Below are 14,371 nucleotides of genomic sequence, written 5' to 3'. Positions count from 1 at the left end.
AATTAAACATTGCGGTCAGCACATGCTCAACCAAGACCACCCACCCCCCTAACATTGGCGGTGAAGTGCACCAAAAACAGTATACTCAAACCGCCTCTGCTCGTCGCTAAACTCTAGTCGGCATAATATTATACTGCGCATTACTGCGACTACATTTGCCATTACTAACACTCAGCATATTAGCCGTGCCCAACGTAGGGAGTAATGTGCGACGTCGATGATGACAATCGTTACGCTGTTTTACCATTTTTTGTAAATGGAACAAAATACCTACATAGTATTAATAAGGACCGCAGAATCGTCGAATATAATGTAATAATTCTATTCTAAATAATGAATGAATTTGATAATTGAATATTTTCCAATTTTAGTTATGATCACCGGAGGCGGTGTGTTTTTTTAATATAAAAATATGTCTTACTGGAAAAACTCTCACGCACTATATAATAATCGTATACGATAATTATAAACATAATATTATTATTTAGTTTTTTTTTTTTTTAAAGAGTAATTATTAACCTGTCATGTTCACGTTGTTTCATCATTTTTTTATTCCTAAATATATTTAAAGGTTAAAAAATCAAAAAAACTTATCTAATATTAATACAATTTCAGTTGTAAAACAGACCACCATTTTGTATTTTATATTATTAAGATCATATTTTTATTCCTAAATATATTTAAAGGTTAAAAAATCAAAAAAACTTATTTAATATTAATACAATTTTGGTTGTAAAACAGACCACCATTTTGTATTTTATATTATTAAGATCATATTTTTTTAAATAAAATTCTGAACGGAATGATCAATGATCAATGAATTGATTTTAATATGATGTGAGTTTTTTATATTGGTTTATACCATAAGTAGTGAAAATATTGTTTGGATTTTCAGCTTCAGTAGTTTTTCTGGTAAAAAATTGAATCCATTAAAATGATAATCATTCTATACAGTGTGTAAAAGAAAGATATGACATTCTGTCATATTTTTTATATATTTCATTTGGCTTATATTTCTGTTACACTCTGTATATCTACTGCACAACAAATTGGTATTTAATCAACCATATTTTTGTATCTAATAATTTAAAATGCGTTAAAATTTCAAATTGTAAACTAGTAACTACTTATGCACTTTAATGACTAAACTATAAGTTAAAAATTGTTCTGTGAAAAATTAAACATATCAACTAAACTTATATATTATTATGAAGTTATGATTAATAATCGATTAGGTAATCCATATGCTCATAAATTAATAAAATTTTATTTAAAATAATAATAATATTTATTATACAATATAGTATACCACTTACAATTATTTCTAATCGGTTTTTGAAAACCACTAAATGCTTAGAAATTGAGTTTTGTATAGATCAAATAGATTTATGAATTTTTGTTTTATTATTATCTATGGGAGACACATACAATTTAATCGAATAGGATAACGGTTCTGGCTAAAATAATATGTGTAAGAATTAATTGAATAGTTTTCCTTTTCGAAATATCAAAACATAATTTTATATCTAAGAAAAAATTGAATTGCAAAATAACATATTATAACATAATGTAAAACTATAATACTCTTGGTTAAGCTGATGATCTTTTTAAGTTGATGCTTAAGCAATAAATAAAAAATAAATACATATTTTTCCATGACTTACCAGTCGTATCATTTTATCTGATGTGTTTTTATATTGAATGAGTTATATGCAAAGATTAAACTATGATGAATTATGATAAATTATAGCACGTAGCTAATTGTCTACGAATAATTACAAATTATCACATGAATGGACAAAAAAGATATGTTAATAATATTAAAACGCATAAAAACGCATACAATTCAAATTCTTTTATTTTATAAATTTTATTAATCGTATGTTTTACGTGCGTTGTTTAAAATAACCGAATTTTGGATATAACTTAGTTTTAGAAATAGTCCTCATGATAATTCGTATAAATATTTACCATGGTGGAACTAGAAAATGTTAAATTTGACACATTTTGTGATTTTTGAATGCTTTGCAGTACATACGCACAATTCATGATTTGACCTATAAAAAATTATCTGTAAATAAACAATCGTTATAATATTACAGTGATCACGCCACGCCGTCACCCCACTTACAACCGATCGGCGAGAACGTATATAAAGGCGTCCGAGATTCTGATTTCGGCATAACACATTTTTGTGAAGATCTATTTTCTGGTTAGTACGAAATAACGACTGTGATAGTTGAATTTTCTGTTTTCAAATTAATGATAATTTTTTTTGAACTTGCAGTTTACACATTTATCCACAAAAACCAACCAACAAATCCAAAATGGGTGCCGAAAAAGTAACCATGAACATCGTCGTCGTTGGACAAGTCCAATCTGCCAAGGCCATCAAATCGGTCGCCAAAGCCACGCTAGCCACCAGCCAACAGATGGTAAGTGCATGATCAAATTTTGATCTGATTTTCAAATAAAAAAATAATATGAAACAGCGTTTATTGATTCTTAATTTGTTCCGTTGTTTTTGATATTCTGTACATGCGTTTATTTTTTCATTTTACAACTTATATATTATATATTCAAAAATATTTTGCACATATTATATAGGATGTCTTACGATTATCTGACATACCTATGGAATAACTTATGTTGTATTTAATATTTGAACATTTTTCTATATAATTTTTTTATTTTTTAATATTAAAAATAAAAAACTTAAAAATTGATAAATGGATAAATTCAAAATAACCTATTTTTGAATCTGATTAGAAGAAAAATTTTGATGGTAAAAAGATTTATCTAAGTCAATTAGTTTATTTTTTAGATTTTTTTTTGGTTATATATCAATTTGAAACATAATAAATTTTTTAAAATAAAATTTTTGAGAATTTAATAATATGAATATATTTTTATAATTATTAACTCATCATAATATAAACAATTTTTGTCATACGTTTAATTAACATCATTTTTTTTTTCGAATCTTGCTGATACACCCTGTATATACTCGTATAATATATGTGCCTATATAGATTTTGTTTAATTTAAAAATCAATTCAAAGATAATCATCACAAAAACGTATACCAACTAAAAAGATAATAATATAACATTATTTTATAGTTTTAATTTGATGAAAATAATGACTAAAAATGTTTTCAAGATTATTATTATTATTATGTAAACAATAAAATCAACTTTTTTAAAGTATTTTCGCGTGAAAAATTAATCATCAATTTAACTTACGATAATATAAAACCATTTTGCATTTATATTAAATATTATAAAACTAATCAGTCTAATTTTAATTACGTGGTATCTATAATTATTATTTGTGTTATTATTTTTTTAAAAACATATTAAATAAATAGAACCTAATAAACAATATTAACTTTTGTTATGCAGTAATTTTAGTCCATACTATATTATTATTTTTTGTTGAACTTTAACGTCTCTAACACATAGTAACTGTTAGAAATGTTTGAATTCGAAATAAATTCCTTTTTTTTTAAAATAACCAATATTACGTTCTGATAGTGTTATTAATTCTGCATTCATGATAAATGACTTCCATCATTAAAACGTACATTTTATTTTTGTTTTGTTTCAGAACTGCTAATTGATGTAGTCCATACATTGCAAACCTCAAAAATGCCTTAGCCCAAACAATACGATAATAATAATAATAACATTATGTAATTTATTCAGTATTGACACCGTAAAATAAATCAGTCGTTTCCGATGTACTTACAAATCTAGTGTATATTTTGTTTTGTTGTTTGTACCTCTTTCATTGTCCATTATACATATCCGTGATTATTAATTAATCACGATATGACGTCATTAGATCATAATATATTCTACCTACCATATTTTAGAAATCTATTATCATTGTGTATTATGTCAAAATAATGAACACAATACTCGTGTAATAAGTACCAATAGTAAAAAAGGTACTTTGCATTGAAAATCGTTCAATATTAGATTTTTTTATGATCAAACATAGATTGTTATGGTAATATAAATGGTCGTTCAAAAAGGTCTTAGAGATCAATGAAAACTGTATCGCGGTTTTAGATGATTTAACTAAAGTGCATTCGCAACCAAAATGTTAAAATGATTACACTATTATTGACTTCGACTGTTATCGGTTGGTCGAAATCAAAGTACCTAATCAGATGTTAACCTTTCGTAGTACCTATTCGGTCATTGAGACTTTTGAACACTAAGTCTTGTTGTGTACTTTTATTTATAACAATATAAAATCTAGAGTGATGATGGACAAGAATTGGTGTAATATCGATGAGTGTGATTTTTGTTATGTAATTCAGTTAAAGTGAGGTTAATATCGCTAATGTTGTAATGTGGAAGAACATAATTTTTTAATTTTTTAAGCATATATATATATTTAAGTATAATAATTATTTTATACATTAAATTATTGTTTACGATTAACTCGATCGAAATGTCTTGGGTTTTAATTTGTTTGTTTGTCAGCCCTATCACTATTTGATCAAAATAATCTGAGTGATTGGTAAAATTAGATTACTTTTAGTACCTATTAGTTCAATTAAAAAAAAAAAATGTTAAGATGGTTTTGATTAGGGCATTAGGCAAAAAAAATGTGAAAGTTTGTATTAAATATTTTTTTAAAGATTAGTTGAATATAAGACATTGAGAATTCGAAAAATGTTTATTTTCGTCAAGAATTTGTTAAAATTGAAAAAGTGATCCGCTGATTGATGCAAACATATCTTGAACAATTCAAATACTTTCACATTTATCAAATCCGATCTACAGAATTTAAATATACTTAATTTTAGTCAGCTGTATATTTTTAGCTATGTTTAGTTATGTGCATGCATAATATTTATGATGTGGGTGATGGTTTTGAGGTACCCACACACGAATGATTATCAATCAATTCAAAAAGGAGCGATCATTAAAAATAACGAAATCTTCAATTTCAACGTACAAGCTTTGATAGTTAAATTGATCTAGATTTTTATTTATTTTATTATTGTATTGAATAACTATTAGAATTGTATTATTGATATATAAATAATTAGTTTTATACTTTTATGTCTAAAAAAAATGTAATTGTACAATGACATCATATAATGTAATGTAAAAATGTAATTGATACTCTTGTTAAAGCTAACCTAACCTTTGTAGTTGATGCTTAACCAATAAATAAAAATAAATAAAATAGGGTGGTCTCTCGATGAAAACACTAAATTATTACCAATTTTTGATTTTTTTAATATTTATATAAAATTAAAATAAATATAACAAAATATGATTTCTTTAATGTTATACTGTATCGAGTGAAATATTATTTCTATTTATTATACCCTACAATCTCTACAGAAATACTCTGTCTATTACCAATAGGTAGTAAATAATAAATATTTAAAATTAAAATAAATAATGAAAAATATTTTTATGGGTATACATTTATTCGTTTCTGCTGACATTTATTATTATTTTAGAATTTCCGTGGCAATCGCAATAAATTTCCTTCTATTTTTATCCGATTCAAACTATTGGCCTCCATTATTGCCCTCCTAATTTAATGAAATCTTTTTCTAAATCCATTCCTTTCCCATCGCTTTCTAAGTCTACCACGCAATCTCTTCTCCTCAGGTCTCCTCCGTAAGTGAGTGTGGGTCTTATCATCGTAGTGTATAATCTTATTTTGGTGTTTTTTGAGATTATAAAATTAGGTACATTAGCAAAATTAATATGATAACATGAAACTTAATTAGCATTGAAATATGAAACGCCTCATAGTATTTCTGAGCAAGACAAATAAACAATGATAAACATTAACATAATATAATGTACTCGGGTTCTGGTATTAGTTTGGTGATGGTTTCGAGTGTGTTTACAAATAATCCTCACATACGAATCTGAGGTCTATATTTTGTAAAAAATGATATGTTTCTCCTACCAAATAAATAAATATTATATAATAAATCAAATACAACAAAGACTATAATTGCATTAAAATGTAGTAATTGTGATTAACAAGTAACACATTACCTCTGAGTCATGGTCTGAGGATCAGAATTACAATATTTGTTTTTGTTTTTATAAGCAATTTAAATATGTGTTTGATTTTTTATAATGTCAATAAAAATGTTCATCTCGGTTTCGATTTTTTTTTTAATGTATAAATAAATATATTATTATGTAGGTAGATTGGTCTACGGCCATTAATAAAAATAAATTAAAATGTGACTTCAAATAGTACGGCAAGTACTTCCTATACAACTACTTCACTACGTTATGATATTCTGCGTTCGTCAAATTAATAACGGCAAACTATAAACGATATTTTGAACATCAGATTGCACAAACAAATAACGAACAAGTTTTTGTTTTTTAAACGGAAGTGAGTTATTTATTTTGCAATGTAAATACACATAATCATAATTAACAATGAACTATAAAATCGTGTACTGTTTGAGCTATGGCATTTTTTTAGTTTGAGATTGATGTGGACTTCATGAATTAACAGTTCTGGAAAAAACAAAAAATAGCCGATTAATACAATTATACTGCATTAAAAAATAATAATGCAACTCAGTTAAATAACAAAAAGTTAATCCTTTTAATATCATTTTAATATAGTTATATTATTGTTGTTATTGTTTAAATATTATTATCATTATACAACATACATCTGCAGCTTACTCAAAAGTATGACTTTATAACTATGTACATTTACCCGTATTATGTACCCGCAAACATTTTTCATTTTTTATTAAAATATATAATTTTGGTTTTTCTAGAAATTAAATGATTTTTGAAGATGTGATATTGATTTTTAAATTTTCGAACTATTATTGCCGTTATTGAATATTATCAGCTATATATATATACATATATATTAATACAATATAGAGATGCACTTTTGAAGTAAAAAAAATAGTAGCTTTAATAGATAAAGTGAAATATATTATGAATACCAAATTGTTAAGAAAGTATTACCATTGTTTCTCATTATAATTTTATCCATTTTCGAAGTATTTAAAACCTCTTTGGATTCTTTCTTCAGAGGATAAAAATATTTTTTTAAGTTATGATTACACATTTTATGATATAGATATTCTCCATGCATATATTTTTATACGCGACAAACGTTATTCCAAAACATAATTAAAAAAAAAAATAAAACAATTAGACTAATAATTTAATATACCTATTTAACACGGAAAAAATTAAATAAATACTAATTTGCACATGTATACTAAAATAAGTTTGATTCGAAATAACGAAGTGGTTATTGAAATTTGGAACACATAATTATTATGCACTCACCATCAATTGGCTGTTGGCTGGGGTGGCTTTGGCGACCGATTTGATGGCCTTGGCAGATTGGACTTGTCCTACGACGACGATGTTCATGGTTACTTTTTCGGCACCCATTTTTGGTTTTTTGGTTTGTTTTCGTGGAATAGCGTGAAGACTAAAAGTACAGACAAAAAATACAAAATATAAATGATTTAATTTAATATTCGCAACAAAAAAATATAGTTAATCGATGACGTTATTATAATATAATCATATGATTGGTACTCACTGAAGATTAGATTTGCACACAAATTGCGTTATGTCTGAATGAAGCACCGGTAGTCCTTTTATATACTGTGATTTTTAGATTAATGTACAAGAGCAGCGTGGTGGCGTGATTGTGGCAAGTGTTCGTTGTTGGTTATTGACTGATAGAGAGCTTAGAGGCGATTCGTGTACATGCATCGTACGTCGGACAATGTCATGATAATATGAAATTTTACCTAAAATGTTCTGATTTATTTTAACAGTAGAAACATTTGGTTTACTATATGTAAATGTCAATATAATATGTAGGTATACTCAAAGCATAAAGTGTCAAAATGTAATACTTACCAATATGATTTTTCATTGGTCGATTGTATAGATAGGTACATAATTTAAAACAAGAGATGATCAATTCCACAGAATATATTATTTTCTTCCATGGGCGCTTATGCTTAAATTTTGAGGAAATCTAAGATTTACACGTAACGAATTTATATTGAAAATTAAAAAACAAAAAAATATTTTAGTTTCTTTGTTGTTGCCTAATTGATCGGATAAATCGTAACACATTCTAGAAATACTGTACTTTGAATTTAATCAAAAAACCAGAAAATGTCGTTAGGAGTTTGAACCACGATCAAAAATATGTCAAGTTATGCATCTAATTCGCCAGTGGTGGATTTTTACTAATTTGGTCAAATTAGTTCACAAAACAAGATATACCTACCAATCCCTCTTTGACCGTGAACTAAGGTGCCTATCACTGAAACCAAAATAGGTTCATCGATATAGCACCATTTTCTATGTTAGTTTGTTCATTTGTTCCTGTTGAAGTAGGATATTGAATTTTAATAAATAAAAACATTACAATTTCAAAATATTTTTATTTGGTAGATTTATGTCTGGAATTCCAAACTGATGCCTATAATATTATGTTCAAATCATAAACCTATTCACAACGTTTAACGATATGTCACTTTTAGATCAACAAAATATAGAAATAATATGTTATAAATCATAATAGTATATATTATGATTTATAACAATAAAATAAATGCAAAAATATTAATAATGTTCTAATTATTTTTGCTTGTTTCAATTTTTATACATAGCAGGTAGCAGGTAACCTATGCTAACTGTTAATAATATATTATTGTGGCTTGGTGAGGCACGGTCGTACGCTCAATCTGCGGAAACGCACTGAGCGTACGTACCGGCCGCAGTTGCTAGCTCCCGGGTGGGTGACCACCCGGGATATTTAGCAACATATCCTTGCCACACATACACAAACACGTGTTACAACCCTACCAACTCAAAAACCTACAAACAAATATACTAAAATAACTCCTACCGTACCACCCCCACACCCAATGGCCTATGTTGCCGCGGGTTCCCCTCAAAAAAATATAAAAAAAAATATATATATTATTATATAAAATTATTTAAAATTAATACTTAGATTTAGTAACTACATGATTAATATATAATTAATGATTTCGCTTTAAGTCCAATGGCCTATGTTGCTGAGGGAATATGTGCAATAATAAAAAAAAATAACAATAATAATTTAAATTAATATTATATACTTAACACAGCAATTTTTCAAAATATCAAAAATTACTAAATTTTCTCGATTTAAATCTTATCAATTTAAATATTAACTAGTATAAATAAATGCATCTATGCAATATAGATTATACTGATAATCATTTTGCCTCATTCGCTAAAATGGCAAAAATGTATACAGAAAAAAAAATTTACCAATTTCAACTATTATTATTAGTAACCAATGACTGGCAACTGCTTAAACATACAAAGTTTTCCATTTCCATCGTAAAATCAAAAACGTAGAGAGAGTGCCTTTTTAAAATGCAGATTATGAAAAGTCTTTTCTTGGTGCACTCGTAACTATACGATAGTACTAACAGTACTATGGAAATATTAGTCTCAAGCCATCATAGTTTTTATTGTTATTAGGCTTTACGTTGATCAGTCAGTCAGTCAGGACAATTGTGTATATACACACTATATAGATTAATTTATTCTTGAGTTAATTAATATAACTAATCAATTTTAAGAGTAGATTTAAGTAAATACATTTATGTAAATATATATATTAGTCATGTGGTAATATAAACGAACATTTTTCTATAAAGTATGAATCTGATGAGTTTTTTAAAAATTAGTTTTCGGACTATTAGTAGTTTACAAGTTGTTAAAATATAATAAGTACACAGCAATAATAATAATATTTCTTAAAAACAAGTTTTAAAAACCAAAAAAGAGATGCAATATTTAGAATATATCTTATTATACTCAAATAACACTAAATCTAAATATTTGAAAATAAGCACAATTTAAATTAGGCATTTAAAAATTACCAACAGATCAATTAAAAAAATTATGCTAGAGCAAATACTTAAATTATTTACGTAATTTTCCCTTTGATGTGCAACATTTTTTTTTTCAAATTACAAATTTTTTACCATAAATTATGAATCCAACACTTTTTTAAATTATTTTTTGAACACGTAGTTTAAAAGTTAGGTGTTCGAATATAACTCGTATAATGGAAGTCCTAAAAAAGAAATTTTAAAAAATTTTAAAATATATTATGTAATGTTTGATTTATAATTTTGTTATACAAGGAATACATTAAATTTGAAATGAAAAATTGCGTGTGAGCATGCTAGACGAATTATCCAGTACACAAAAATAATTTTTTCAGATTTCATGGAATTCGAAATCTACGCACATCACACTTTTAATGATGACGTATATTGATAAACAAGCAATCTCTGCAATATTTTAATCAATACACCAAGCCATCTTCCCACTTACAGCTGACCGAGAAAAGTGTTTATTACGCACATGATCTCGATTCCGACATAACACAACTTTTGCGAAAATTTATCCTTTGGTGAGTACGAAACAATAGTAAACTTTTTTTTTTATTTAAAATGTTTTTATGACCATATTTTTTCCACTTTCAGTTTTCACTTAAATCGTCAAAAACCAACCAACAAAACCAAAATGGGCGCAGAAAAGGTATCCATGAACATCGTAGTCGTCGGACAAGTCCAATCTGCCAAGGCTATCAAATCTGTCGCCAAAGCCACACCAGCCACCAACCAACTTATGGTTAGTACGAGTTTTGTATTATGATTTATGTCACTCAAATGCAGTTGGATAGCTGCAGATTTTGTTCAACTTAAATTAAAATGTGTTTCAAGCAACTTTCGGGGAAATTAACACAACATACACCACATAATATTTTAATATATTTTTTTTATTTATATACATATAAAATGTAATGTGTTATTTAATGTATATGATGAGTATAAAATTACTCTTTTTATACATAACTTTAATTTAAAGTTATATTTATGAATATTTTTTTCAATTTGTGTTAATGTAATTCAAAAGTATATTCTATATAAAAAAGGTTATTGTTTAATGATTTTCTTTAAAATAGATATTTTGTATTTTCCTATAATATAATGCAAATAACTATTTTTTTTTATAGTTTATTTGATTATATTCTTACTTATATCACTTTTATAAACCAAAACTAAGACAAAACAATAATGTTTTACAATAACTGTTAATTAACAAATGTATATTATACTATAAATTCTACAATTTTTAGTCATTTTTAAACCTTTCAAAGTCGAATGTTTTCTGTACTCGTATTAATTAATTTGCATTGTGGAACATGAAAATACTTTTAAGTAATCATTTAAAATCATGATAAATATAAAGCCTGTATATAGTAAATATACGATTAAAAATATACCTATACACATTTTAAAGCTGTTGTTTTTTTTTTATCTTATAAACTCGGCAACTGTAACCATTAGTTACAATTAAAATTTTTTTTTAATTTTAGTAATTTAAATTCAAGGGCATTATAATGAAACATAAAATATAAATTATTTATGTTTTAATTTTCGTTATATAATTACCTGCAAATGAAGTTTAATAAATTACAAGATTTTCATTTGTGAATATTTTAATTCAAATTATAATTTTTAACAAATAAAAGTTGATAAAATTGATTGTTATTTTCATTACGGAAATGTTATAATATGATATTGAACTAAAATTATTATAAATATTTATTTAAATGTTTTTTTTTTTTTGAAGTTTAAACGTTTAAATGATTTGTATATATTTGTTTTATTTCAGAACTGTTAATTTATGTAATCCATTCATCACAAACTTCAAAATTCTATAGCAGTAGCAGTATATGTAAGTCAAATTTATATTGAAAACATGAAATAAAACAGTCTTTTACGATATTGAACTTAAAATTTTTTTTTATGCCTTAATCTTTTAATTAACTATTCCAATTATTATGACGATACATACACATAACGCTATGTGTATTACTTAATGATTTAGAAATCACAAAAAATAGATACGAAGTTATAGGTTGAAAATGATGTCATTGATTACGAGTTGTCACAATTTTTGTAATTTATTTGGCAGTATTATCAAGCATCGCTTTCTTTCTCTTAATTGTTAATTGAAAATACAAGAAAAAAATCCATATCAACTACTTGTGTATATTTAACTGAATATAGGACATTTGAATACTCTAGCCGAATTACACTGATCTTAACAGAAAAAATGAGGTAATTTTTAATCGACTTATCATTGGCCACACAAAACTCACACACGGGCACCTCATGGCAAAGATAGATCTACCCCTATGTCCAGCATTGAAATACTAACTACTCCATCAAACATATCACCGTCCACCACCCAAATTTCAACGAATTCTGCAGGAAAGACTTCAACACCCCCGACTACCTATACGAAACAATTCGTTCATTTTCAAACTATCAAAACATAATTTTATAATTTTATATTTAAAAAAAAATCGGATTGTATAATAAAAAATAATGTAATTTAAAAATGTAATACTCTTGTTGAAGCTAATAAGCTTTGTAGTTAATGTTTAATCAATAAAGAAAAACAAATACGATTAAGTGTATTAAAATTGTATGGCGAAAAACTGAGATATATTAAGTTTTCGACTGATATAAAATTGGATTACTTCGATTAAAATCATATATATATATATATATATGCTTAACCTAAATACGGTAAATATTATTGAATTGTTGTGATTAACAAGTAGAGGAGGAATATAATTATAACGCTTGCCAAAATTATAACTTATAAGTATTATGTATATAACATTTTATATATTATGATAAAACAAAATCCTTAAGAGTTGACTATTAATTATGGTATGTATGATAAAAGTAAAAATATATATAAAATTTAATCAAACTGACTGTTTTTATATTGTATTTAAATACCTAATTTACCTGTTTTCCCTAAATATGTAATTTTACTATGCAATTCATACCATTAACTGATATCGTGAGAAAATGATAACGTCTTCAACTTTACTTTACACAAAGATTTAAATATAAAAAATGTTAATGCTGAAACAATAACGTTCTGCAGACAAATTCATAATCGACTTCCTTCCCACTGAAATGCTCTTATATAAAATCTGGCTAATCGAACGATTCCGGGCAATCCCTCATGGTATTTGGAAATCAATTTGAGTCAATAATTACGTAATGAATAATTTTAAAAAACAAACAAACAGCCAATAGGTAGTGCTTTTACTAGATGATTTCTTGCCTGACGTGGTTTAATGTTATAAATTCTCACTTATCACATTATCTTATTGTGCTGAAGGGCACAGATTGTATTTTTCTCTTAAAAACTAAAAAAAAAATTAACTCCGTATTGTAATGATTGCCATTATGTTCACAATGATATACAATAGTGGTTATAAACTATATTATTTACCATTCAGTGCTGAATTTAAATGTTCATATCATTAACAAAAAAAAAAAAAATAAATGTTTAATCATCACATTTATTGTACTTTTCTGTAATAGAATAAAATTAATCTATACTTGGAATGTATATTGAGCGCCGAAAAAAATTCACAATTCACTTAGCGTTGAAATCTGTAGCCTATCTTCATTACGTTTTATTTGAAGGTATTATGCATTCGTGGTTTGTTGACAATAAATTAATTTATAAAATTAGTTAAGGTAAAATGATTGAACTTTTTTTTTGTAAAAAATGGCAATATCAATTATAACTCACTACGTGATTTTACTAAATATATGTGTATACATATTTTAAAAATAGTTAAATACTCAATTAATACTCATATCATAGTTATGTGCGAAAAAAATTAGAGTACGAGTTGTAGCGTGAGAATCTCTAAATTATGAACCAAGTATGATATATTTTTGTCAAGACAAATATGTAGATAAATAATTGCTAAATACGTAAATGCATACGAGCACAGCTTCAACAAGATCGCATCTATTTTGTTGTTGTATTCTACGTTAAAGTTTTTATCTTTATTTATTGCAATAAGCTGATATAATTAATTTTCATTCTTATTAAATAAAACTTATGATCGTCGCACTTATGGCCAAGAAATATAAGATTGGAAAATATTTGTTCAAAAAATTCTCGTATATTTTATTCCAGGTGTTGGCAGACACGAAAAACTGCAAAAGTAAAATTTCAGAACTAAAATTTGTATTTTTCCAATACTATTCATTTATTAAATTTAATATACTAAAAACGATCGAAAAATCTCATATAAACACCCATAGTCGTTTTGAACACTTTAAATGTATCGTATGAAGGTGGTATATTTTTGTTAAACGATACACAAATATCGATGTAACAAAATTATTACAACAGCTATTAAGATTTACCTACCACACATTATTATAATACCTTCAAAATTCTATT

General features: G+C 25.9%; 3 long non-coding RNA genes across 3 annotated transcripts; 2 read left to right on the top strand and 1 right to left on the bottom strand.

Annotated features, from left to right (window-relative positions):
• Positions 1–2,076: 2,076 nt before the first annotated feature.
• LOC107163522 (uncharacterized) lies at positions 2,077–3,752 on the top strand. The gene is made up of 3 exons (XR_001506016.2): positions 2,077–2,212; positions 2,288–2,435; positions 3,609–3,752. It is a non-coding gene; the product is annotated as an uncharacterized LOC107163522 (long non-coding RNA).
• Positions 3,753–6,375: 2,623 nt separating this feature from the next.
• Positions 6,376–7,736, bottom strand: LOC107163526 (uncharacterized). Its single transcript, XR_001506020.2, has 3 exons — positions 7,587–7,736; positions 7,325–7,472; positions 6,376–6,523 (listed from the first exon to the last, which is right to left on the bottom strand). It is a non-coding gene; the product is annotated as an uncharacterized LOC107163526 (long non-coding RNA).
• A 2,554-nt stretch (positions 7,737–10,290) lies between these two features.
• Positions 10,291–11,863, top strand: LOC149056671 (uncharacterized). The gene is made up of 3 exons (XR_016191251.1): positions 10,291–10,484; positions 10,558–10,705; positions 11,753–11,863. It is a non-coding gene; the product is annotated as an uncharacterized LOC149056671 (long non-coding RNA).
• The last annotated feature ends 2,508 nt before the right edge of the window (positions 11,864–14,371 follow it).

Source organism: Diuraphis noxia, unplaced genomic scaffold, assembly GCF_037042655.1.
Source record: "Diuraphis noxia isolate RWA-SAM2 unplaced genomic scaffold, SU_Dnox_SAM2 contig0003, whole genome shotgun sequence".
Classification (NCBI taxonomy): Eukaryota; Metazoa; Arthropoda; class Insecta; order Hemiptera; family Aphididae; genus Diuraphis; species Diuraphis noxia.
This window is presented reverse-complemented; position numbering and strand designations above follow the sequence as displayed.